General features: G+C 49.4%; 1 protein-coding gene across 2 annotated transcripts in view; it reads left to right on the forward strand.

Moving 5' to 3' along the window:
- The first annotated feature begins 11256 nt into the window (after positions 1 to 11256).
- Positions 11257 to 26883, forward strand: part of PAK1 (p21 (RAC1) activated kinase 1) — a 101063-nt gene continuing 85436 nt past the window's right edge. Inside the window, exon 1 of one of the 2 annotated variants that reach the window (XM_083499710.1) lies at positions 11257 to 11508. The gene's annotated coding sequence lies outside the window, so the exon portion shown is untranslated. The remainder of the gene's footprint in view (positions 11509 to 26883) is intronic. The other variant, XM_083499711.1, reaches the window with a different exon arrangement.

Consider the following 26883-nt stretch of genomic DNA (forward strand, 5'->3'; position numbering starts at 1 on the left):
GAAGAAAGTGCGTCCTATAGAGCAAAAAATACAGTAGATGGTACTAGGCTAGATGGATTAAGCATGAGAAAAATATCATTCAGGTTTATCTATACAGCCATACCTTGGCTCACAAACACCTTGGTAGTCGAACATTCCGGCTCCTGAACAATCAAAAACCAGAAGTGAGAATTCTGGTTTTTGAATGGTCTTTTGGAAGCTGAACGTCCAACGAGGCTTCTGTGGCTTCCGATTGGCTGCAGAAGCTTCCTGCAGCCAATCCGAAGCCGCGATTTGGAAGTCGAGCGTTTCTGAAGTCGAATGGACTTCCAGAACAGATTCCGTTTGACTTCCAAGGTACGACTGTATATCCATAGGACTAGAAACACTAATTGTCACGCTAATTAGAGATGCACTACAAATCCTGGGTTTCAGATTTTTGGGTCCCTTCTGTTTAACAAGGATACCTTCGGCAAGTTACCATATTTTTCGCTCTATAAGACGCACCAGACCACAAGACACACCTAGTTTTTGGAGGAGGAAAACAAGAAAAAAAATATTCTGAATCTCAGAAGCCAGAACAGTAAGAGGGATCACTGCGCAGTGAAAGCAGCAATCCCTCTTGCCGTTCTGGCTTCTGGGATAGCTGCGCAGCCTGCATTTACTCCATAAGACGCACACACATTTGCCCTTACTTTTTAGGAGGGAAAAAGTGAGTCTTATAGAGCAAAAAATACGGTAGGTACCTCTAGGCATTTGGAAGATCTCTTCCCTGAGAGTGTTGTTTGTGGATTCTTAACAGCAAACCTCACACGGTTCTGCTGGCACTTAGGAGCTTCTGGCGCAGCGTTTTAAAAACAGAAGAGTCCTGTTTGAGGCGGCTACCTTTCCCACCAGGAGGATTCGGTTTAACGCAATAGCTTTGCAACTGGATACCCCTGAGAACAGAAGATCTGAAGGGAGGGGGACTAACTAGCTCAGTGTGCTGTAAAAATATGAATGCTTCAGGGGTGTTTTCTTCCCTTGAAGGCGAAGGGGAGTTACTTTGTACCTTGCCGAAACCAGACGTTAATTTGCCTGCATTTTATTTCTGTGACGCAATCTATACTTTAGCTACGAGCTCCAAACAGATACAAGCACAACAGAATCTTGTTGACGGAAAAGCGATACCTCTCCAGGGGTCAACAGGTAAAATTGCCGGAGGCTGGAGACAGTGTTTTTTTCTGTGAGTGAGAGAGATGAAGGTGTTGTGACAAAAGTTATTGTCACAAATTCTCTCATGAAACAGGCTTTGCAGATTTAGAAGTGTTAGAAAACCCAGTGATGATGACAGAATGAGCATGAGCACCATAAAAAGGTAAAGAGACCCCTGACCATTAGGTCCAGTCGTGGCCAACTCTGGGGTTGCAGTGCTCATCTCGCTTTATTGGCCAAGGGAGCCGGCGTACAACTTCCGGGTCATGTGGCCAGCATGACTAAGCCGCTTCTGGTGAACCAGAGCAGCGCACAGAAACGCTGTTTACCTTCCCACTGGAGCAGTACCTATTTATCTACTTGCACTTTGTGCTTTCAAACTGCTAAGTTGGCAGGAGCAGGGACCGAGCAACGGGAGCTCACCCTGTTGCAGGGATTCGAACCGCTGACCTTCTGATCAGCAAGCCCTAGGCTCTGTGGTTTAACCCACAGAGCCACCCGCGCCCCTATGAGCACCATACAATGTGCCTATCTTACTTCTGACTCTCTGGAGGAAAAACAATCACCTATGGACTTATGGCAGATTTTGATTGATCATTGGGAGAAATGCCTTGATTGACCTTCCCCAGCCGGCTGCTGTGTTGAGCTACAAGCCCCGTCACCTACACCAAACATGGCCTCTTGGAAATCACCAGGTTGAGGAGGTCTTATCTTGATCCCAAGAGCAGACCAAGCAATGGGACTTGGGAGAGTGGTAGCCTCTCCCTTGCTGGAGGCCTTCAAGCAGAGGCCAAGCAGATAGCCATCTCTTTGGCTAACTCTAGTTCTGGATTCCCTCTATGGTGCAAGGGGTAGAGACAGATGACTACAAGCTCCCCTTCAGCACCAGTTCCTTTTTTAATTTTTTTTTAAAAAAATTTAAATACAAATTAGAAAACATACATATGTACAACGAAAGAAAATAAAAAAAGAGAAGAAAATACATATAACCAAGGAAATAAATTAGAGAATACTTTGTCTCTTTTCATATTTACAGTTATTTATACCTCTATAAAATGCTATTCACAATAAAGGAGTGAAATGAAAGATAAGAGATCAGAAAAAAGAAAAAAAGAACAAAGAAAAAATAAAGAAGTAAAAGAAAAGGATCATAGGTGAACATTTTTAAAAGTAGATAAGTATTCACTATACATAGCCGCTTCCCATCTATTCAATTGTATAATTTCATCTTGTCCTTATCTACCTTAAAAAGCGTTGTTTTTTTAACAAAAGACTTCCACCGTTTGCCTCACACGTTTTTAATAATCCGTTTGTCAGATCCTCTGTTCTTCATAAGCACCAGTTCCATTGTTCTAGTTTGGAACAGTTTGAACCAGTTGCTTTTCCACTGGGTGCCATATCTTTGGGTGACCTCGCCAAGGGTGAAAACCGAGATGGGTTTGGGAGGCCATGTGCTATATTTGAGCTTTTCTTGTGAGGCAGATCTGTATATGTGCGTGTCCCAGGTGTTGCTAGGTGTTCTTCCTCTTTTCACTAACGTGCGCGTTAAGTTATTCTTCCAAGTACTGTATCTCACGATTAGCTCTCCCAGGGACAAGGGAGTTGAGAAGCGGCTGCATAATATGATTTGTCCTTATTGCAGAAATATATGTTTGCCAGCTAAAAAACAACAACAGGTGCCGGGACAGCACAGGAATATCAAAGTCTGTGAGCACCTGCAAATATCAACGATATTAAGAGAATGAATACCTTATTGTTTTCATTTTTTTAAACTTCCTTGGAATCAGAGGAGTGAACTCCTAGGGGCTGTGAGGGCCTCAACAATAAAATAAAATATTTGAGGGGGCTGGGCCCCCACAAGTTGATGGGCATTTGTGTGTGCATTACATCATGTGACCGATTACGCAGGGCGGGGCTTACGTGGGCCGCCACAATATTTTATTCCAGTTGGCACCCCTGCTTGGAACAAAATATTGCCCATTAGACTTGGTAAATCCAGGCAGTGGCGTAGCGTGGGGGGTGCAGGGGGGCCGGCCGCACCGGGCGCAACATCGGGGGGGCGCTCGTACCTCTCTGCCCCTACCTGGCTCACTCACGCTCTCTCACTGCACTGCTGGCAGTGCGAATCCGATCCGAGCCGCTGGGTCGCCGCCCACTGTGGAGGGGGTGGGTGCCAGGCATGCGGTGCGGAGAGAGAGCGAGGGACTATCTGGGGGAGGGACAGTGCAGCGGCTGCCCAGCGCAGCGCTGAGCGCAGGAGAGAACCACACCAGACCAGCCCAGGCAGCAGCAAGAAGAAGCTGGCAGCGGCGGCAGGTTAGGGGTTAGGGGGCGCAAATTACTTGCCTTGCCCCGGGTTAGGGGGCGCAAATTACTTGCCTTGCCCCGGGTTAGGGGGCGCAAATTACTTGCCTTGCCCCAGGTTAGGGGGCGCAAATTACTTGCTTTGCCCCGGGTGCTGACAACCCACGCTACGCCGCTGAATCCAGGTTTGTATATAGCCATTCACAGGGCTTCTTTTCAGCCACAATTCGCCGGAACTCAGTTCCGGCACCTCTCAGGTCTGTAGGGGAAGGCCTCCTGCAAACACCATCCTATCAGGAAGCTTGTTCTGCACAATACAGTGGAACCTTGGTTTAAGAACAGCTTAGTTTATGAACAACTTGGATGAAGAACGCTGCCAACCCAGAAGTAGGTTTTTTGGTTTGTGAACTTTGCCTTGGAAGCAGAACATGTTCCGCTTCCTGTTGAGTGTAAATTAAGGCCCCCGGTGCTATGGGAAAGCACAGCTTGGTTTAAGAATGCTTTGGTTTAAGAACGGACTTCCCGAATGGATTAAGTTCGTAAACCAAGGTACCACTGTATAAGGGGGAAAGACTTACTAGAGCTATCGTACAAGAGTTTAACAAACCAGCTGAACCACTGGCCAAGACCACATCTTGTGTGTGTGCTGGTCCCGGGGGCTAACCGAGAGGTGAGGTCTGAGTCCAGTCCGAGGTCAATGGTGCAATATGAAGGCAGTCTGTAGAAGTCGAAGCTGGGTGCAGGGCAGGGTGTCGGGTGAGGTCAGGAGCTCTGGCAGGGAAGCAGGTCAGGGATCAGGCTGGAACCAACAATGTTGCTCCCGCAACTTGGGACTGGGCTGGCTGGCTTTTATCTGCCCCGAGGCACAGGGCGGCCCCGATCCTCAGGTGACTCGCCTCTCCTGGCCTGGAGGCGAGCACTCCTCCTGCGGGAACTTAGTTCCCTCCGCCTCTCTGCCCTGAGCCTCTGCAGCTCAGGAGAGGCTGGAGGGTCACCGGACCCAGAGGCAACCTCAGCTTCCTCTGATGGGGCTGAGAGTGGAGCACCTGCAGGCAATGGGTCCTCCATCACCTTAGGAGCCAGAGCAGACTCAGCTGGTGCCTGCACCTGAGGATCCAGCACAGGTGAGGACCCTTCAGGCTCATGCTCCAGCCCCGGCTCAGCTGGTTCTGGAGGTGGGGAATCCTGTGCAGGCTGGGATCCCTCAAGTTCAGCATCCTAATCTGATTCCCAGGCCATCACAGTGTGTTCCACATGCTCATTTTGTCCTGTGAAATGAACACCCACCCCGCATAGGCTTGCCACTCCCCCCCCCCCATTTAATTCTTGAACTTTGAGCAACGGTTTCAAAAGAAGGAAGGGAACAAGTGACACTTCTGCCAGCAATTTTCTCCTTGCGAGGAAAACATCACCTGCTAAGTCTCTTTACGAAGGTGCTGCTAAAAGGAGAGCTGGGAAACTTGAGGCTCAGGGTCCAAATGAGGCCTTTTAGTTCTCTTTACCTGGCCTCTGAGACTCTCCCAGTCCACTCCTAGGAAGTATAGAGCGAAATGTAGGGGTGGGTCCAGATTGGAGAGGAAAACCTGCCTATATACACGCCCCACTTTTAAATATCAGATTTATGCCTGTGTGTTCTGTTATTCAGAATGTGAACACCCTGAGTGGTTAACATAATATTCAAAAGGACACGGTTGGCAGATAATGGGCACCGGTGCCATTTTAGAATCCAAAGGAAGTCTAACCCCATCATAGCTATCTTCCAATTAATTAGAAAGAGGTATATCGGTGTATATTCGAAAGGGTTGCAGCTTAGTGGTAGGGGATCTGCTAACACGTAGGAGGTCTTCGGTTCAATCCTTGGCATTTCCAGGTAGGACTTAGAAATGTGCTTCCCTCAAACACATTAGTGTCAAAAATTCTGAGCCAGTACCTATTCCCTATAGCACTTAAGATTTTCCTTCCTAAGGTTTTCCTCGGGCACCATCAGCTTACCCTCTTGCCACTGCTAAAATGTCAAGGTACATAAAACCCCAGGCTGTTCAAAACATCTCGGAAGCATTTCTCTACCTCCTTGGCAATAAACGTTGCTGGAACAACTCTTGGGTTGGGCAACTGACTAAAATGTTTTAAATGGTTTTAATTTTGGTTCCTCTGTTATATTTTTGTTGGGTTGGGGTTGGATAAATGTTTAGTTGGGGCTGGTGGTTATTTTAATTTGGCCATAACTTTAAACTTCTTCTTCTTCTTTATTCATTTATTGGTTTATTTAATGTCTGTATAAGATACAGTCATATCTTGGGTTGCGAACATGATCCGTGCGAGAGGCACGACCGTAACCTGCAGAACTTCTGCACATGCGCATGACATCATTTTGTGATTCTACGCATGTGCAAGTGCCGAAACCTGGAAGTAACCCATTCTGGGTCTGCAGCCCGAAAATGTGCAACCTGCAGCGTTCGCAACCCGAGGTATGACTGTTTTCTGTTTTTTAATGTCTGATGTTTTATTATGTTTTTATCTATGCTGTCAGCCACCCAGAGGACTGGGGAAACCCAGCCAGATGGGCGGGAGATAAACATAATAAACACCACCACCATCATCATCATCAACATAATAACCATGATAATCATAATAAAAATAATAATAATAAATATTATATTATTAAACATGCACTATTTAATTAATCAGGCGGTGAAGGTCCTGCGTGAGTGTCTGGAGGCGGTTGGAGGATGGATGGCGGCTAACAGATTGAGGTTGAATCCTGACAAGACAGAAGTACTGTTTTTGGGGGACAGGAGGCGGGCAGGTGTGGAGGATTCCCTGGTCCTGAATGGGGTAACTGTGCCCCTGAAGGACCAGGTGCGCAGCCTGGGAGTCATTTTGGACTCACAGCTGTCCATGGAGGCACAGGTCAATTCTGTGTCCAGGGCAGCTGTTTACCAGCTCCATCTGGTACGTAGGCTGAGACCCTATCTGCCTGCAGACTGTCTCGCCAGAGTGGTGCATGCTCTGGTTATCTCCCGCTTGGACTACTGCAATGCACTCTACGTGGGGCTACCTTTGAAGGTGACTCGGAAACTACAACTAATCCAGAATGCGGCAGCTAGACTGGTGACTGGGGGCGGCCGCCGAGACCATATAACACCGGTCTTGAAAGACCTACATTGGCTCCCAGTACGTTTCCAAGCACAATTCAAAGTGTTGGTGCTGACCTTTAAAGCCCTAAACGGCCTCGGTCCAGTATACCTGAAGGAGCGTCTCCACCCCCATCATTCTGCCCGGACGCTGAGGTCCAGCGCCGAGGGCCTTCTGGCGGTTCCCTCATTGCGAGAAGCAAAGCTACAGGGAATCAGGCAGAGGGCCTTCTCGTTAGTGGCGCCCGCCCTGTGGAACGCCCTTCCAGCAGATGTCAAAGCGATAAACAACTACCTGACATTCAGAAGACATCTTAAGGCAGCCCTCTTCAGGAAAGTTTTTAATGTGTGATTTTACTGTATTTTTGGTTTTATGGAAGCCGCCCAGAGTGGCTGGGGAGGCCCAGCCAGATGGGCGGGGTATAAATAATAAATTATTATTATTATTATTATTATCAACTAATGCACAATTTGCTGCTTTTTTGAGATAGCCAACTCTGCTGCCTGAGGCAGCTGTCATATTCTGCCTAATGCCTGGGCCAGCCCTCCATTCACTTGCAGAATGAATAAGCCATGTATACAGTTTCCTGGAAGAGAATTTCTGAAAACCAGCTGATGCAGCTGCGGATCCCAGGGTGTGCTTTATGACTTGGAAAGCAACAAAGGAATTGCAAACAAGGGGAGGGCGTTCTGTCTCTATGTGGCATGCTCTCTGTCCTGCTACTTCTCTAAGACAGCCTTTGGAGCAGATCTCCAGGTGTTCCACCCGAGACAAAAAGCTGTTAATGAAACCCCAAGCACTCCTTCGGAATCTCAATGGGGCAAGCATTCCAAGGAAGCCAGCCGGTTTCTTGCATAACCCCAACCAAGGAGAAAAACAGCTATATAGGAAACAATGCAATGACCCATGGGGGCGTATTAGCAAGGGAAGCTGTCAGAAGCTGTGGACTGCTGTGCTTAGGTGATGAATCAACATTCTCAGCAGGGCTGTGGCCTCCACCTTCCTCAAGCCTGGAGGGTGGTTTAGAGGTTGTCACAAAAGGTTTGCTTCCAAGTAGTAGCCGTTAAACCACAGAGCCTAGGGCTTGCCGATCAGAAGGTTGGCGGTTCGAATCCCCGCGACGGGGTGAGCTCCCGTTGCTCCGTCCCTGCTCCTGCCAACCTATCAGTTCGAAAGCACGTCAAAGTGCAAGTAGATAAATAATTACCGCTCCAGCGGGAAGGTAAACAGCATTTCCGTGTGCTGCTCTGGTTTGCCAGAAGTGGCTTAGTCATGCTGGCCACATGACCCGGAAGCTGTACGCCGGCTCCCTCAGCCAATAAAGCGAGATGAGCGCCGCAACCCCAGAGTCAGTCACGACTGGACCTAATGGTCAGGGGTCCCTTCACCTTTAAACAGCAGCAGGGAACTGCATGTGGCACTGTAGCCCCCCACATCACAAAGAAAGTCCTCTCTCCCTTCCACTTTAGAAAAGAGACGAACTCTTCTATTTTTCCAGAAAACCACTTTGCTGATGTGCAAAAGCTATAGAAAGGTAGAAAGGGAGGACAATTACAGAGGGAGCGGCGTGATAACCTGCTGTTGCAGCAACACACACACACTTGTGAGGCTAGCAGTACCTTAGAGATCGATCACTTCTCCTACCTAGGCAGTTATCTTTCCACAAGGGCCAACATTGATGCCGAAATCCAGTATCACCTGAGCTCTGTGAGTGCGACTTTCTCCCGATTGAAATGCAGAGTGTTTGAGGACTGGGACATTCGCAGGGAAACCAAAATGCTCAAAGCTATTGTACTACCAACCTTACTGTATGCCTGTGAAACATGGACCACTTATAAACGCCATCTCCAACTCCTCGAAAGATTCCTTCAATGGTGTCTCCAAAAAATTTTACACATTACTTGGAAAGACAAGTGAACTAATATCTGGAAGAAGCAATGATTCTTCAACATCAACTTCGTTGGACTGGTCATGTTATGTAGATGCCTGATCATCGCCTTCCAAAGTAACTACTCTGTTCCAAACTTAAAAATGGAAAGCGTAATGCTGGTGGTCAACAAAAGAGGTTTAAAGACTCTCTCAAGGCAAATCTTAAAAAATGTAGTAGAAACACTGACAACTGGGAAACACTGGCCTGCGAGCGCTCCAGTTGGAGAACAGCCTTTCCCAAAGGTGTCATGGGCTTTGAAGACACTCAAACTCAGGACACAAGGGAGAAACATGTTAAAAGGAAGGCACGCTTGGCAAATCCACACCATGATCGACTCCTGCCTGGAAACCTGTGTCCCCACTGTGGAAGGACATGTGGATCCAGAATTGGCCTCCACAGTCACTTACGGACTCACTGTTAAGACCGTGTTTATGGAAGATAATCTTTCTCGGCTATGAGTGATCGCCAAAGAAGAAGTATCATGGGAGCTGATGTGGTTTCACCCTAGCACCTCATGGGCTGGAACAATGCAGGTTGTTTGCATGGCTCAACTGGGTGCAGGAGGGCTCTCGATCCCCAGCTGAGCCAGCCCCGGTGCTCCCACCACACTTGCGCGAGAGGTGGAAGCACTGGGGAGCCAGTGTGGTGTAGTGGTTAAGAGCCGTAGTCTCATAATCTGGGGAACCGGGTTCGCGTCTCCGCTCCTCCACATGCAGCTGCTAGGTGGCCTTGGGCCAGTCACACTTCTTTGCAGTCTCTCAGCCCCACTCACCTCACAGGGTGTTTGTTGTGGGGAAGGAAGGGAAGGAGAATGTTAGCCGCTTTGAAACTCCTTCGGGTAGTGATAAAGCGGGATATCAAATCCAAACTCCTCCTCCTTTGTGCAGCCAGCATGGTGTAGTGGTTAAGAGTGGTAGACTTGTAATCTGTGAACTGGGTTCGTGTTTCCGCTCCTCCACCATGCAGCTGCTGGGTGACCTTGGGCTAGTCACACTTCTATGAAGTCTCTCAGTCCCACTCACCTCACAGAGTGTCTGTTGTGGGGGAGGAAGGGAAAGGAGGATGTTAGCCACTTTGAGACTCCTTAAAGGTCCCCCTGACCATTAGGTCCAGTCGTGGCCGACTCTGGGGTTGCAGCACTCATCTCGCTTTATTGGCCGAGGGAGCCGGCGTACAGCCTCCGGTTCATGTGGCCAGCATGACTAAGCCACTTCTGGCGAACCAGAGCAGCGCACAGAAACGCTGTTTACCTTCCCGCCGGAGCGGTACCTATTTATCTACTTGCACTTTGACGTGCTTTCAAACTGCTAGGTTGGCAGGAGCAACGACCGAGCAACGGGAGCTCACCCCGTCGCGGGGATTTGAACCGCCAACCTTCTGATCGGCAAGCCCTAGGCTCTGTGGTTTAACCCACAGCGCCACCTGCGTCCCAATAGTAGCACCTTAGAGACCAACTAAATACAGGTATGTTCTGGTTACTGTACAAGCTTTCGTGTGCATGCACACTGCGGGACTAGATGGGGTACTGGCCTGATCCAACAGGCAGAGTCCTAAGCTCTCTTTTTCAAATTTTTCTTACTTCTGTACTTCAACGTGCAAATTTACTCTCAAGTAAACTTTGTTTAATAAGGAAAGCACAACCTGGCTGGTCAGTATTTCCCAGGAACTGCATTTTGTGTGAAAGGTACTTACTTCTTATTTTCCCCTGTGTTTGGCTGTTTAAACTCTTGAACTACCCGTGCACAGTGGTACCTCGGGTTAAGTACTTAATTCATTCTGGAGGTCCGTTCTTAACCTGAAACTGTTCTTAACCTGAAGCACCACTTTAGCTAATGGGGCCTCCTGCTGCTGCCGCACCACCGGAGCACGATTTCTGTTCTCATCCTGAAGCAAAGTTCTTAACTTGAGGTACTATTTCTGGGTTAGCGGAGTCTGTAACCTGAAGCGTATGTAACCTGAAGTGTATGTAACCCGAGGTACCACTGTACTTGTTCTTCTGGTGGCTGAGTAACGATTTCCCCCCTTCCTGTATGAACACATAGACTTTGTAGGCTGAGAGATGAACTGCCCACCCTAGATCTTAAGACCTGTTTAAAGGGTTCTGATTGAAACTGGGCATTTCCCTTTCCCGTTTAATTCCTTAGTGAACGCTTGTGCCTGCATGATAGAAGAACGACCGTGTGACCTTCCCCAGTCGTGTTTGCGTGCCTATAATAAGGCAGCGTTAATCTTGCTGAGAATTGGAGGCGTTGTATGTTGAGATGCCTGCATTTCAGGGGGTTGGACTAGATGACCCCAGGGTCCCTTCCAACCCTACAAATCTATGTCTATGAATGATGGCCCCCCCTCTCTCTTTCTCATATTCCAGCTGATTCCCATTTCCGCCGATCGATCCCCGAAGCTCTCACGCAGCGAAATTCCCCGCCGTGCGTAATTACGCTTCGCCATCCCTAATCCTGCCGCTTCCACCGGGAAATCATGACGGTGCGTTTCCCCTCTCCAAACTTTCCCCGGCGCTCTGCCGGCCGGCGCAGCCCTTTTGGCTACGAGCTCCCCTCCTTCTCCGCCCGCTTCCGACCCCACCTCCCCGTCCAGCCTCCCTACCTCCTGAAAAAAGGCGACGGCGCCGAGCAGGACACCCCCCGCAGCCATCGGAGAGAGGCGGGGCCGAGGGAGGCGAGCCAATGGGCGAGGCGGGGGTAGGTGGCCACGGGGGCGGGCGCTGCCGCAGTCCTCGGGTGGGCAAGGTAGGAGCAGGCGGAGGCTGGCCGGCCGCTCTGACAATAGGGGCGGGCCGAGGGCACGACGCGGCTGGGCGGGCGGCCTCGCCTCGCTGCGGAGCGCCGGCCGAGGGATCGCCAGCCGGAGGAGCCGCGGAGAGGAAGGCGGAGGAGAGGAAAGCCATCCCGGCTGCGCGCCCGCCTGGCCGGCTTGCAGCAGCAGCAGCAGGAGGCGGGGAGAAGCCGGTAAGTCCCCTTAGCGCGATGCCACCAGCCGCACACGCGGAAGCAGCCGCAGAGCCAGCGCTGCTCCGACCAGCCGCGTCTCCAAATTCCCAGGCGCGCGCCGGCGCTGCCAAGTTTGCGCCTTCGCCGGCAAGACTTCCTTCTCTCTCTCTCGCTCTTTTTCGCAGCTGGAAGGGCGAGGACGAAAGGGATCCTCCTGGTGAAGTTTTTTTTTTTGGGGGGGGTCCGATTATTTATTGGGGGGGGCGTTGCGTAGTGCATCTGCCGCACCAAAACGACACGACACGACAGTATCGCCCTTCCTGGAAGGGCCGGTTCTCGTTCTTCTGCATTTCATAGAATCCCAGCTTTCCCCGCCCCCCCTAGGTGTGGGGGGTGTGCGCGCATGAAATTGATTTTCACACACACACACGCCCCCACGCGAAAAAGGCACCTATGGAATTAGAAAAGGCGCTCGGCAGATGCTTCCTTGTCAGAATGCAAAGCTGCAGGTTTTGTTTGCCCACCTCTCTCCACGCCCCCTTCCCCAAATAATCAAATAAGAAGATCTCCCCCCCCCCCCGAAAGTGGATGGCGATGGGCCGACTCCGTGTCCCTTCCATTCAAAAGAATCTCCGCTCTTTCGACGGGCCATTTAACAAAGGGACTCGACTCTGGGCTGCCGGCGCCCCTCCTCTTTTCCCAGGCTGAGTTGAGGACTCCTTGCCTCCGGTGGGAGGATGGGGGCCGCCGGGTGTGTGAAGCACCTGGCTCCTTTTATCCGCCATCCGCTTGAGGAATTTAACAGCCCCCCCTCCCACAACAAAGGCTTTAAAAATTGTTTGGGAGGCTTAACAGTACAATTCTCAGAAGTATGTCCACCGCCCCCCAACACAATTAGGTTCATTGGGACTTACTCCCTGGGAAGTGTCTTTGGGGTGGCAAAGATCCGTGCGTGACATAAATGCAATTTTTGCAGAACTGCTGAAATGTTTAGTTCCCCCTTAAAAAAAATCAGTTTTGCTTTGCTTTGGTATAATTGCAATGTGCTTTGGACACTGGAAGAAGAGGGTCAGAGTTAAATTTCCCTAGCAACTCAGGGAACAGGATGAAACAAAAGTTGATCTGTTTTGTCCAAAGCTCTAAAGTATTAGTGGGATGGGTAGGTGTGAGTGAAATTTCCCAGCCTAGCCTTTTCTGGTGGGGGGGGGGGGAATCTTTTCCAAATAACAAACCAGGGCTCTTATTTTCTAATTGCCCCTGTGCACCCTGGGGTATTTCTGGTGCTGGTGGGATTGCATACTGAATATTGCTTAATGCAAATTAATTGCGACTTAGTATGCCTTAAGGGACGTGGGTGGCGCTGTGGGTTAAACCACAGAACCTAGGACTTGCTGATGGTCGGTGGTTCGAATCCCCGCGACGGGGTGAGCTCCCGTTGCTCTGTTCCAGCTCCTGCCAACCTAGCAGTTCGAAAGCATGTCAAAGTGCAAGTAGATAAATAGGTACTGCCCCGGCGGGAAGGTAAGGGGCGTTTCCGTGCGCTGCTCTGGTTCGCCAGAAGCGGCTTAGTCATGCTGGCCACATGCCGGCTCCCTCAGTCAATAAAGCGAGATGAGCGCCACAACCCCAGAGTTGGCCACGACTGGGGTCCCTTTACCTTTAGTATGCCTTAATCTTTTCATTGACCGCAAAATCACTGGTATGGTGGGTTGTTTTTTTTTTTAAAAAAAGCATTACTTTGCCCTTTGGAGGTGTTGATTCAGATCTGCCTGCAGATCGCTTGATGACTGCAACATGATGACTCGCATGGGGGAATGAGGCATCATAGAGCAAACCTTTATACTGTATTGGCCCACCACTCTGTTTCTCAGTGGAGGCAGTTCACACATCTGAGCAATGTACATTTCACATGTGAACTAGACTTGATGTATGTGATGTGGGATGGGAGCAGAAGAGCATTGAGTGTGCTCCTGCAGCACGTGAGACTGGAGGTGCAGATCTTTGCTAGTTGTGGAGAATGAAAGCCCAAATTGAATAAAAGGTAAAGGGACCCCTGACCATTAGGTCCAGTCGTGGCCAACTCTGGGGTTGCGGCGCTCATCTCGCTTTACTGGCCGAAGGAGCCGGCGTACAGCTTCTGGGTCATGTGGCCAGCATGACTAAGCCGCTTCTGGCGAACCAGAGCAGTACACGGAAACACCATTTACCTTCCTGCCAGAGCGGTACCTAGTTATCTACTTGCACTTTGACGTGCTTTCGAACTGCTAGGCTGGCAGGAGCAGGGACTGAGCAACGGGAGCTCACCCCGTTGCGGGGATTTGAACCGCCGACCTTCTGATCTGCAAGCCCTAGGCTCTGTGGTTTAGACCACAGCGCCACCCGTGTCCCCTCCCAAATTGAATGGGATGCGCCAACACAGTACCATGTAGGCTGGTGCTTCCACTTCCACAGCTGAGAGGTAGAAGGGGTGCTTTTCATTCAGAAGGTTTCCTGCTCATTCCCTGGTATCCCCAGGTAGAGGCAGAAGGATCAGGTAGGTGGTGGGAAAGACTGTGCTTTGATACTTTGGGGAGCTGCTTCCAGTTAGAATAAACTGAGCCTGGGGTAAATGGACCAGTGGCCTGACCCACTTTTTGTCGTTCTCGTTGGTACCGTATGTCTCGAGACGCCTCCAGGGTTGAAGCCAAACCGCTGCTTTTGCAGCACAGAAATGACCTCCCTGGGGCAGAAGCCTGGGCAGTGTTTATGGAGGCCCAGACGACAAGACCCCTCTTTCGGCCTCACTGATATGGTCCCAAAAAAAGCCGGGCAAGATGTTTGCCACCAGCTTTGCTGCGGGAGTTGCCAGGAGGAGGCGTACAAGGCCCCATCCAACTGTCTTAGGGACTCCACTGGATTAGCATAGCCTTTAATTAGCCGGAGGAAGCCTTTTACAGAAATACCGTATTTTTTGCTCTATAAGACTCATTTTTCCCCTCCTAAAAAGTAAGGGGAAATGTGTGTGTGTCTTATGGAGCGAATGCAGGCTGCGCGGCTATCCCTGAAGCCAGAACAGCAAGAGGGATTGCTGCTTTCACTGCGCAGCGATCCCTCTTGCTGTTCTGGCTTCTGAGATTCAGAATATTTTTTTTCTTGTTTTCCTCCTCCAAAAACTAGGTGCCTCTTGTGGTCTGGTGTGTCTTATAGAGCGAAAAATACTGTAAGTATCTTGGATCCTGAAAGCCTTGCGAGTCAAACATTTTGGCTCCCGAATGCTGAAAAACTGGAAGTGAATGTACCGGTTTGCAAACATTCTTTGGAACCCGAACGTCCGACGCGGCTTCCGATTGGCTGCAGGTGCACGTCTGTGCACACACAGATTGCGATTTGGTGCTTCTGCACATGCGCAAAGTGCGATTTAGCGCTTCTGTGCATGTGCGACTGCCAAAACCCAGAAATAACCCATTCCAGTACTTCTGGGTTTCTGCGGGCCTGTAACCTGAAAAAACGCAACCTGAAGCGTCTGTAACCCGAGGTATGACTGTACAGCCGTACCTTGGTTGACAAATGTCTTGCGAGTCGAACGTTTTGGCTCCCGAATGCTGCAAACCTGGACGTGAATGTTCTGGTTTGTGAACATTCTTTGGAACCCGAAATTCCGGCACAGCTTCCGTGACTTCCGATTGGCTGCAGGAGCTTCTTGCAGCCAATCAGAAGCCGCGCCTTGGTTTCCAAACGTTTTGGAAGTTGAACAGACTTCTGGAACAGCTTCTGTTTGGAAAGGCAAGAAATGGATAATTTCTGAGCATCAGATCAGTAATGATTTCCCCCAGCAATTCCTCTTCATCTCTCTCTCTCTCTCTCTCTCTCTGCTTAGTTAGTGGAAATACTTTCAGGAGAAGCACTGGATTCTCTTCAAATTTGAGTAGCTCAGGCTTTGCGGGTGGCTTGTGACCAACCGTCTGTGGCAGCGCATGATTCCTGGGAATGGTTTGGGTGTGCATTGTTTTATCCGGTCGGGGTCATCTTGCCTAAATGCCCTGGGTCAGTTTCCCCCACTGCTGCTGCGGAGAAGGATGGGGGAGTTGGGAGTGCAGAGACGGATCGTGCTCTTTCTGCCGGGCAGAACTCTATAGAGGGCATTCACTTTCAGAAAGGGAGACTCACCAAGAGGCTCCTTCTCTATTGAAGGCATTGTTCGCCAGCCGTCAATGCAAAGTGTCGGGACGTGATCTTTGCCCCCGTTAACGGCCCCTGCAACCGTCCAGTAATGCCAGCGTCTTCGGTGCTGGCAAAACAGAGCTGCAGCCCACGCATTTCTCTGGGTTCAACTGAGCTTTTATGGGGAATTGGTTTGCACTAAGATAAAAAGGAGCAGAAGGCTGTTTCAGCACATGGCCTGAGTTTCCTGTAGGCCATCACAGCCAGACCATCATTTGAAAAACAAGATTTCAGAGCCATCTTACCAAAAAGGGCAACCAGACATTCCATTTTGGCGACTGCAACTTTGGTTTAAGGGGCCATTTGGTACCTAGCTTATATATCTTCAGCTTCTTGCGCTGCTTTCAACCTCACCTCGTGTATCATACCCTGAGTTCAAATCTCGCCTCTTTCCAGAAATGAGTCTCTATGCTATACAGGGCACTTTTTTTTAAAAAAAGCTTCAAGCTACTTCCTTTTCAGCGAAAGGGAGTTAATCGCAGGGGTGCCTGATGGGTTGTTAAAGCTGCGAATGAAATAAACGGCCTTTCTTCTGAAAGCCCTTAAAGACCTAATGGGAGGCTGGCCGGCCGCTCTGTTGGACACAAGGATCCCGATTGTGAGTGTACAGTTTCTAATGATGTGTTTTAACAAGAACCATGTGTGATTTGAAAACATTCCAAAATAACCCCAAACAAGCCACGCTCCTCTGTTCTTTTTCGTCCGCCCGCTCCTCACGCCGCCACCCCCTGACTAATGCCAGCCCACACGCCATCTCGAAAACCCGTGTTCCAACTGCAGGTCTTGCATGATTCCAAACACCTAAATATTTGAGACTGGCCCATTCTGGGAAGCCTTTTGCTTCCTCCTTACTTTGCAGGATTTTTTTTTAAAAAGTGATGCTGCAGCCGGGTCCTTTGCAACACCTCCTTTGTCTGAAACGGATTACACAACCGCTAGGGTTGGAAGTACAGAAGCTCACTGTGCAGGCTGTTTTGCTTTCCCGAGGAACCTGTATACAGCAGGGGTTAACGTTTAACCTGCCCCACCCTGCCCAATGACCCGGGCCAGAATGACAGACTATCGATGCTTAAGGAAAGCAAAAGCCCTTGTTCGCAGCTTTGAGCAACTGAAAGGCAAGATGTGATATGCCTCTGTGGGTTCGGGATCCAGGCCTCTGGCACACCTATGGTTGTGCACTGCAGTCTGGAACCCAGCTGGAGATCTGGTATCAGTAGATCAGCGCCTGGGCTGTGCAGCTTCAGGGTGTGGGTGGGATCTCACAAGACTGACTGCGTCTCCTCGCAGAGGTTTTCCCCACACAGAGAAAAGTAGCTTGTCTGGGAGAAAGCTAGGCTACTGCCCTTCTAGCTGATATGCCAATACGACTTCTTGGTTCCTGAAATTCCTTCTGATTAAATGAATATAATATAATATAAACGGCCTCAGTCCAGTATACCAGAAGGAGCGTCTCCACCCCCATTGTTCTGCCCGGACACTGAGGTCCAGCGCCGAGGGCCTTCTGGGGGTTCCCTCATTGCGAGAAGTGAGGTTACAGGGAACCAGGCAGAGGGCCTTCTCGGTAGTGGCACCCGCCTGGTGAAATGCCCTCCCATCAGATGTCAAAGAGATAAACAATTACCTGACATTCAGAAGACATCTGAAGGCAGCCCTGTCAGGTTAAGAAAATTTTCAGGTTAAGAACGGACCTCCAGAATGAATTAAGTTCTTAACCAGAGGTACCACTGTATTTGCCTCCCACAGCTAGAATCCCCATACTGGTTTAACATTCCATTTCTCTTCCCAGAAGCCATGATAGTCACATCCATACAATACATTTAAAGCACTAAGTCCTAAGAGGAGCAACTGAAAGAACTGGGTAGGAGGTCCCCTAGGCATGTACCTCCAGATGGTGGAGACATCAGGCGCAATCCTGGCACCTGGGCATCTTCACTTGGTTGCAAGTGGCTGATAGCCAGGCGCAAAAATGCTCCTGGGAGGAGTGGGAGATTAAGGCGGACATGATTGGCTGCCTTCAAATTTTTGAAGGGCTGTCGCTCAGAAGATGAAGCAGGCCTGTCCTCTCTTGCTCCAAGTGAGCAGCACGAGATCCAGTGGGTGGAAATTGCGGCCAAGCGAATTTTGGCAAAACGTTGGAAGGTATTTCCAGAATGCGGCAGCTAGACTGGTGATTGAGAGTGGCTGCCAAGACCATATAACACCGGTCTTGAAAGACCTACACTGGCTCCAAGCACGTTTCTGAGCACAATTCAAAGTGTTGGCGCTGACCTTGAAAGCCCTAAACGGCCTCAGTCCAGTATACCTGAAGGAGCGTCTCCACCCCCATCATTCTGTCTGGACACTGAGGTCCAGTGCTGAGGGCCTTCTGGCGGTTCCCTCCCTGCGAGAAGCAAAGCTACAGGGAACCAGGCACAGGGCCTTCTCGGTGGTGGCACCCGCCCTGTGGAACGCCCTCCCATCAGATGTCAAAGAGAACAACAACTACCAGACTTTTAGAAGACATCTGGAGGCAGCCCTGTTGAGGGAAGCTTTTAATCTTTATAGTGTTATAGTGTTTTGTTGGAAGCTGCCAGTGGCTGGGGAAACCCAGCCAGATGGGCTGGGTATAAATAATAAAATATTAGTATTAGTATTAGTATTATTGATGGTAGGAGATTCTTGATAGTGGAACAGGTTGTCCCAGGAGTGGGTGAGCTCTTCTTCGCGGTAAGTACTTAAGGTGAAAGCCAGGTGGCCATCTGCCAGGGATTCTGGAGTTTGCTTCTTGAGCTGCAGATCCTGCAATCTGCATGTGGTTGGACTGGGTGACGTCCAAGGTACTTTCCAAGGTTCTTTGGGGGAAAGGCCACAGCTCAATGGCACAACATCTGCTTTGCAAACTGAAGTTCCCAGGTTCAATCCCCAGCTTCTCCAGGAAGAGTTAGGAGAGATTCCCTGCTAGGGCTGGGCAACATCTGGTTTTCAACATCTAGATATACCACCACCTAAACTTTGCGATATACCAATATATCACGATGTCTGAAATAAGCGTGGGGCTATGTAGAGGCATTGGCTGGTTTCATATGACCAGTGTGGTGTAGTGGTTAAGAGCGGTAGACTCGTAATCTGGTGAACCGGGTTCGCGTCCCCGCTCCTCCACATGCAGCTGCTGGGTGACCTTGGGCTAGTCACAGCAAGCACAGCTGCCTCCCGACAGTATGACTTCACCCCCAAAAGGTGCCCTCCTCCATTGTCTCCCGAGATAGAGGGATGCCAGCAACAACCATTGTTTGATCTGCTTGATTTTGTTGTGAGCCACCTAGGGATATTATTGTTTTATTAAATTCTTGAAATGCTAAGACCAGTAATGATGGACAAAGTCTGTCTACTGCTGCTGCCAAACCTTTCCTGCAGTGCCGTGTTCATGTGTTCATGTGAGGCAAGGCTGAGATCTAGAAGGAAAGTTCTGTGGAAATATCAGCCAGTGTGGTGTAGTGGTTAAGAGCAGCAGATTCGTAATCTGGTGAACTGGGTTCGCGTCCGCTCCTCCACATGCAGCTGCTGGGTGACCTTGGGCCAGTCACACTTCTCTGAAGTCTCTCAGCCCCACTCACCTCACAGAGTGTCTGTTGTGGGGGAAGAAGAGAAAGGAGAATGTTAGCCGCTTTGAGACTCCTTTGGGTAGTGATAAAGCAGGATATCAAATCCAAACTCTTCTTCTTTCACATCTGCCGTTGCTCAGGGATTCTTACGAACACCCATATCAGCTTTGAAAAGTCCGTCCTGCCATCTTGATTCAAAATGATGTCCAGTTTTATCAAGACGTGGGCAACAGCAGATCTCATGAACTGTCTTGCAAAATTTGGTTACGACACCCTCAGAGGTGTCCAAATGCATAACAAGTAGTAGATTTGGGCTGGCAGTTTTTGGAGGGCCATCGGTGCAAAATAAGCACAGTAGCAGTTGGGTTTCATGCATGTGTATTTGCTTGTGTATATGTTGTGCAGCCAAGATGAATCTAATTCAGGGATAGACGGATTCCGTTGGCTGAATTCCCACATGTTGGCATTGGGTTGGCCAGAAGCCAAAGGGGGTGTGTGTCTCATTTTCTGCCCCCCTGCCCCCCCAGCTGCCATGGAACGGACAGAGTATTCTTTCCAGAGATCAGACCTGATTTCTTAGCAAAGGCTGTATACAATGTCCTGATCCAATCCACTGCCCAGATACATTTATATATCCTTTTTATATGTTCAGATTCTAAGTATGCAGCTGACTTAACTCTCAATGTATGCATGGTCATTATAATGTATGTGTGTGGAAAGCACTCTGTACGTGGCCAGGAACACTGCAGTAGGGGCTCCCTACAAATGCCCCAACCAACATGTTTCCCGCCTGCCCTGCCCCACTGTCTGTTTGCTGTAAGCCAGGGGTCAGCAAACTTTTTAGCAGGGGGCCGGTCCACTGTCCCTCAGAACTTGTGGGGGACTGGACTATATTTTGGGGGGGGAAATATGAATGAATTCCTAGGCCCACAAATAACCCATAGATGCATTTTAAATAAAAGCACACATTCTATTCATGTAAAAACACCAGGCAGGCCCCACAAATTACCCAGAGATGCATTTTAAATAAAAGGACACATTCTAAAAATACGCTGATTGTACGCGGGCCAGATTTAGAACGCGATTTGGCCGGATCCGGCCCCCGGGCCTTAGTTTGCCTACCCACACATTCTGTATATACCTGGCAAGGGCTCCTGTAGAAATCTGAAGAATTCTAGGGTAAGTTTGTGTAAGCGAAACAATTTTTCGAAAGGAAGGGGGAGTAGGGGTGCAGACTAAGCAGGGGGTATCCCTTGCAAGTCAAGACTGCTGGAGCGCTTGACATAAGTTGCAGCAGCTTCCCTGTGGGTGGTCTGAGTCCCTCTTCTTCCCCAGTGCCTGTCAGTTGCAATTCCACTGCGAAAAGAGGATTGTCCAACTCTTAAGGCTGTAGACAGAAGCACTCTGGTGGGAGCCTTGGATATCACCCGCTTGAGTGGCTCTTTGTGACATTCCTTCCCCTTCTCAGCACTGTAGCAAACGTGCCCGTTTCCATCAAAGATGCTTCAGTCTGGTTCTGCAAGATCAGTTCATGCGGGATGCTCAGCGTGGATCAAAGACTTGCAGCTTTGGCTTGCTGCTTCCTATCGATAGCCTTAATTTGGATTGCTCTTTATTTTTACGGAGTGAGATCCGGTTTTCCTGGCAGTGATTTTTTCTGCATCGGCGGGGGAATTGGACTAGATGACTTTTGAGGTTCCTCCTCTAGTGACACTCCTCTGTCAGCGCTCACAAAACTTTAGGAGGTGGAGGGCGGGGGGGGGGTAGGACCTTGCCCCTAGGACCTTACAATCTAAAAAGCCTTCACCTATTCCCCCATTGGGGACGCGGGTGGCGCTGTGGGTTAAACCACAGAGCCTAGGACTTGCCGATCAGAAGGTTGGCGGTTCGAATCCCCGCAACGGGGTGAGTTCCCGTTGCTCGGTCCCTGCTCCTGCCAACCTAGCAGTTCAAAAGCACGAAGTGCAAGTAGATAAATAGGTACCTCTCTGGCGGGAAGGTAAACGGCGTTTCCGTGCGCTGCTCTGGTTCGCCAGAAGCGGCTTAGTCATGCTGGCCACATGACCCGGAAGCTGTACGCCGGCCAATAAAGCGAGATGAGCGCAGCAACCCCAGAGTCGGTCACGACTGGACCTAATGGTCAGGGGTCCCTTTACCTTTATTCCCCCACTGGAGCCTTTTAAGGGGCCTTTGGATGAAGGGTGTTATACAGTGGTACCTCCGGTTATGAACTTAATTCGTTCCGGAGGTCCGTTCTTAAGCCGAAACCATTCTTAACATGCTGCGCGCTTTCGCTAATGGAGCCTTCCGCTGCTGCCGCTGCGCGACTTCTACCTGTGTCCCAGGGCAAAGGTTGCAACTAGGGGCGTCTCCTTCTGGGTTAGCAGAGCGCGTTACCTGAAGCATTCGTAAGGGGGACAGTATATAACATGAGGTTCCACTGTACAGATTTGATCATTGTCAACAACATATTGTCAACTCTTATCCGTTGGTGATCTCCCACCTACACTCTCATGTGCCTCCTTGATTTATAGCAGTGGTGGCCAAACTCCCCCCCCCCCCAAGATGTTTTGGGACTACAATTCCCATCATCCCTGTCCACTGGCTCTGTTAGCTAGGGATGATGGGAGTTGTAGTCCCAAAACATCTGGAGGGCCGAGTGTGGCCACCACTGATTTATAGGCTCGTAAACCACTGCTTGATGCGGGCAGACACCCAGGGCTAGAGCATCTGTCTGTGGGTCCCTAGACGTTGTTGGACTACAACTCCCATCATCCCTGAGCTCTTGGTAGCTAGCTATGGGTGATGGGAGTTGTAGTTCAACAACATCTGGGGACCCACGGGTAGAGAAAGGCTGGAGCTGGTGCTTGAAGGCCTTCAGCCAAAGAGAGCCCACCTTTCCTACAGGAGAGAAATTAGAATCTTTGGGAAGGCTCTGCAATATTTCTGCTGTTCAGCGAATGGTTTTAGGGCCATAATTCCTGAATTGATCAGCTACTGTGCCATTAAGGAAGGAATAGCTGGCTGGAGCAAATGTTTCATTAAAGTGCTTCTCCATGCTAGAGATTTCTTGCTCTCTCTATAATTTATTGCTTTGGTCCAATCAGCCTGTGCTGGAGATGGTTAATGCTGCTGTCTCTGCATTGGGCGTAACAGCGGTTAAGAGACTGAGCCATAAACCTCTCCCATCTTTGTATTCCTATCTGCAACATGGGATAATAACGCTAGACTGCCTTACAGGGTGGTTGTAAGGATTATTAAGACAGCAGATGTTTTTGACACTCAAAGTGTGTTTTGAATGCAAGTAGCAGCACTTATTCCAGATGCAGAGGTGCTGAAGAGGGTCCCATCATTGGAGGGAGGCTGTTGTGTCTCTGCAAGAGTTGCTGCTCTGGCTTCTGTAGTTCTGTTGCTTCTGCGTTTTGGGTGTGGCTGGAACACTTGGTTATGCCTTGTTCAGATATACAGCCAGCTGGCACTCAGAGAGGCTTCCTGGTTTTATCTCTGAGTTGCATTCGTAACTCTCCATATCTTGGTTAAGACACTCGTGCAGAAACACGGGAGAGACTTGCCTCACCAGAACGCGGGAAGAGCCCTGTTGCGTCAGACCAAAGGCACATTTAGCAGAAGAAGAAGAAGAGTTTGGATTTGATATCCCACCTTTTACTCCCTTTAAGGAGTCTCGAAGCGGCTAACATTCTCCTTTCCCTTCCTCCCCCACAACAAACACTCTGTGAGGTGAGTGGGGCTGAGAGACTTCAAGGAAGTGTGACTGGCCCAAGGTCACCCAGCAGCTGCATGTGGAGGAGCGGAGACGCGAACCCGGTTCCCCAGATTATGAGACTACCACTCTTAACCACTACACCACACTGGCTCCCCTTTTCTGCAGTGGCCAAGGAGATGCATCCAGAAAGCCCAGAAGTTGGTGTGAAAGCAATAGCCCTTTCAGGCCTAGCAAATGGAGTTCAGCAGCTTCTTGTTGTTGTTTAGTTGTTTAGTTGTGTCCGACTCTTTGTGACCCCATGGACCAGAACACGCCAGGCACTCCTGTCTTCCACTGCCTCCCACACTTTGGTCAAACTCATGCTGGTAGCTTCGAGAACACTGTCCAACCATCTCGTCCTCTGTCATCCCCTTCTCCTTGTGCCCTCCATCTTTCCCAACATCAGGGTCTTTTCCAGGGAGTCTTCTCTTCTCATGAGGTGGCCAAAGTACTGGAGTCTCAGCTTCAGGATCTGTCCTTCCAAGTGAGCACTCAGGGCTGATTTCCTTCAGAATGGAGAGGTTTGGTCTTCTTGCAGTCCATGGGACTCTCAAGAGTCTCCTCCAGCACCATAATTCAGAAGCATCAATTCTTCGGCGATCCGCCTTCTTTATGGTCCAGCTCTCACTTCCATACATCACTACTGGGAAAACCATAGCTTTTACTATACGGACCTTTGTTGACAAGGTGATGTCTCTACTTTTTAAGATGCTGTCTAGGTCCCTCCAGATATTTCGGACTAAAACTCCTATCAGCCCAACACCAACATGATCAAATGGTCAGGGATGAAGGGAGTTGTAGTCCCACTTCTGGAGGTTTGCGGGAAGGTTGCCTTACCTCTTACGAGATTCCAAACTAATCTAACAAATACATTTATGGGGATGGGCTATAGATCAGCGGCAGAGTGTCTGGTTTGCAAGGTCCAAGGTTCAATCCTCAGGATCTCCAGTTAGGATTGGGAGAAGTCCCGGACAGCTGCTGATAGACAGAACTAATCTAGATGGACCAGTAATCTGACTTGGCATAAGTCAATTTCCTATGTTAACACATCGGTGAAGCGCAGGGATTCTAGTTGTTGTGGGGGGAGACCACCCAAGGGAACGACACCTCCGAGGCAGATCTGAAAGTTCCCCGCTGTTTCTTCCTGCAAAGCTTGACTGCCAATTCTCATGTAATATAGTGACTGCAAGGACAAAGGCAGAGTTTCCAGTGTGTACAAAATTAATTAGCAGCGCAGGAAAAGAATATCGCTTTTGGTGAGCGCTCCCTTATCAACGCAACTGCAAGCACAGCAACTTTAAGGCAATTGTTCTAGGCCTTTATCAAGCAAAAGAAGGAGACAGAATCTCGTTTTCCCCTCTTTCTGTATCCCCATTCGTCCCCCAAACCCTCAATCATCTTGCACTGGCTTTTATCTGCGATGCTCTACTGGCACAGCAGAGAGCATAAGCCAGACTCTTGCTGAAGTCTCTCGAAGTCTTGCGGTTTGAAAAACGTTGCCAACCCAAACCCACTTGGCGTCAGTGGTCCATTGCAAGGGAATGTCTCGAGCGCCAGGAAATTCGAACTGCCACCAAGAGTTAAATCTCTTTTGTGGTCTGAGGAGGAAATGGGTGTTTCCACCACTGAAGGCAGCCCTGATGTATCACTTTCCAGGTCGCAACGTGTAAAATTATTCCCCTCTGCACAAACGTGCGCGCGCACACACACAAAAAAGGAATTTGGAATTTATATGTTTGGGTTTTTTTAAAAAGGTATCTTAATTGTCTTAATGAATTAGTTTTATAAATATGTGAAAGCCTGGCTGTTGCCAGCTTTTGAAGCCCCCCACCCTCCCCAGCCTAACAATTTGCTAGCTTTTAGTCTTCATACCCAAAAGCTGCTGCCTAACTCTGTCGAATGATAGGGCCAGTCCCAAGAGTTGTTGCTAAACACCGTGAACAGAACTGAACCAGATATAGATCAATGGTCTGGCAGCCTTTCTGTGTTGCTAAAATGGAACCGCCCAAATTCATGAACAACCCTATCGATGGTTACTGGCTAGGGTGCAGTGTTAGTAACACAAATATATAAGCTAATTGCCAAATGGCACCTTAAACCTGGGTTATGGGGGCCACAATGAAATGGCTAGGTGAATTATTATTATTATTATTATTATTATTATTATTATTATTATACATTTCATTTCTATACCTCTTTATATTTTAAAGAGAAAAGCTCAAACTGGTTCACAACACATTGAAACACCAAATCAAACAAAATAAAACGAATTCAAGCTTCCAGGAAAGTCTTTCAGATCCTTCGCTAAGGGACATTTTGCTATCTCATATTTACCGTATTTTTTGCTCTATAAGACTCACTTTTTCCCTCCTAAAAAGTAAGGGGAAATGTGTGTGCCTCTTATGGAGCGAATGCAGGCTGCGCAGCTGTCCCAGAAGCCAGAACAGCAAGAGAGATTGCTGCTTTCACTGTGCAGCGATCCCTCTTGCTGTTCTGGCTTCTGGGATTCAGAATATTTTTTTTCTTGTTTTTCTCCTCCAAAAACTAGGTGCGTCTTGTGGTCTGGTGCGTCTTATGGAGCGAAAAATGTGATGCGTCTTATAAAGCGAAAAATGCGGTATTTACCTACAGCCATACCTCCACTTACGTATCCCTCTGGATATGTAATCTTCAGGATGCGAACGCGGCGAAGCCAGAAATATTTTTCCAGGTTTCTCCGCACGTGCATGCGCAGAAGTGCTAAACTGCGCTGCGCACATGCACAGAAGCGGTCCTGCGGTTGCGAATTCCTCGGGACTGTTCTTGCAGCTACCAGCATGAGTTTGACCAAACTGTGGGAGGCAGTGGAAGACAGGAGTGCCTGGCGTGCTCTGGTCCAGGGGGTCACAAAGAGTCGGACACGACTAAACGACTAAACAACAACAACAACAACATCTGGAGGGACACCAAAAGCGATGTGTTTTTTCTTTCTTTCTGGAAAATGTTAAACTGTTCTCCATTTCCTGGGTGGGTGAACCAGAGCTGTAGCTGAAGTGAGGTTGGAGTTGAACCGGAATAAGCTAGCACTGCCTATGGGAGCCTGATGGGGTACTGTTATCCCAGCAGCGGATGGGGAGAGACTCCAAGGCAGTGTTAGAAACTCAGATATAAAACCTGGGTGCCAAATGGCTCCTTAAACCAGGGTTTCAGTTGCCAAAATGGAATATCTGGTTGCCATTTGGGGGGCAGACAGCTCGACAGCCGTATTTTTCTCTATGACTTTTTGCTTCCTGACATTTGTTCTGGTTGTGCAGATAAAATATCACAGATAGAATTCTACAGGGTGCGTTGTTAGTGTGTGAAAACAGCCCGATCCAAGGATCCCCAGGCGTGCACCTCCAGATGGGGAGACGTCAGGCGTCATCCTGGCACCCAACCATCTTCACTTGGTTGCAAGTGGCTGATAAGGTAAAGGGACCCCTGACCATTAGGTCCAGTCGTGGCCGACTCTGGGTTTGCGGCACTCATCTCACTTTATTGGCCGAGGGAGCTGGCATACAGGGGTAACTGTGCCCCTGAAGGACCAGGTGTGCAGCCTGGGAGTCATTTTGGACTCACAGCTGTCCATGGAGGCGCACCATGGTCTACCAGCTCCATCTGGTACGCAGGATGAGACCCTGTCTGCCCACAGTCTGCCTTTTCCAGAGTGGTGCATGCTCTGGTTATCTCCCTCTTGGACTACTGCCAGGCGCTCTACGTGGGGCTACCTTTGAAGGTGACCCGGAAACTGCAATTAATCCAGAATGCGGCAGTTGGACTGGTGACTGGGAGTGGCCGCCAGGACCACCTAACACCGGACCTGAGAGATCT

The sequence above is a fragment of the Podarcis liolepis genome (genome assembly GCF_965112155.1).
Source record: "Podarcis liolepis genome assembly, chromosome: 4".
Classification (NCBI taxonomy): Eukaryota; Metazoa; Chordata; class Lepidosauria; order Squamata; family Lacertidae; genus Podarcis; species Podarcis liolepis.